The following is a 704-nucleotide window of genomic DNA, read 5'->3' on the forward strand; positions in this document are numbered from 1 at the left end:
GTCGCTCTCTGCTCCTCCTCCGTCTGAAACATCATCAAAAACAGTCAGAGATAAATCTGGTGACAGATGTTTAAGATTTCATATTTGTGTAAAATTTTGTCACAACTGATGTGAAGTCTTGAGTAATGGCTAAAATATATTTTCTGAGGTCACACTGACCTTGACCTTCAAAATATAATCACTTTTTTCTTGAGTCCAGGTCGAGGTGAAACTTTTCACCAGATCTTAAGAAGTTCCCTCAAGGTGTTACGGAGATACACAAGGCCAAAACAACGTTTTGTTAGGTCACATGACCCTAACCTTTGACCTTTAATTGCCAAAATCTAATCAGTGAACGTACAGAGAAAAGGTAAAGACAAAGGTACGGAAAAACTTACAGACGAAGGTACGGACAAACATACTGACGAAGGTACAAACAAACGTACGGACAAACATACTGACGAAGGTACAGACAAACGTATGGACGAAGTTACAGACAAACGTACGGACGAAGGTACAGACAAATGTACAGACAGATGTACGAACAAACGTACAGACGAAGGTACAAACGTACGGACGAAGGTACAAACGTACGGACGAAGGTACAGACGAAGGTACAGACAAACGTACAAACAACCAGGAAAACAACATGCCTCTGACTCTGACTGTCATTGGCGCAGAGGCATGAAGAAAATCTTAATATTCCTTAATGTTTGGCAGATTGA

The 704-nt window shown here is 40.6% G+C and overlaps 1 protein-coding gene across 1 annotated transcript in view; it reads left to right on the plus strand.

The window, feature by feature from the left end:
* The window catches only part of LOC111661040 (F-box only protein 41-like), an 11,565-nt gene that overhangs the window by 5,304 nt on the left and 5,557 nt on the right, over window positions 1-704 (plus strand). The gene's annotated exons all lie outside the window — the stretch shown is intronic.

Source organism: Seriola lalandi, unplaced genomic scaffold (genome assembly GCF_002814215.2).
Source record: "Seriola lalandi dorsalis isolate HSWRI2012SDOR001 ecotype SW California unplaced genomic scaffold, Sedor1 jcf7180002054532, whole genome shotgun sequence".
Taxonomy (NCBI): Eukaryota; Metazoa; Chordata; class Actinopteri; order Carangiformes; family Carangidae; genus Seriola; species Seriola lalandi.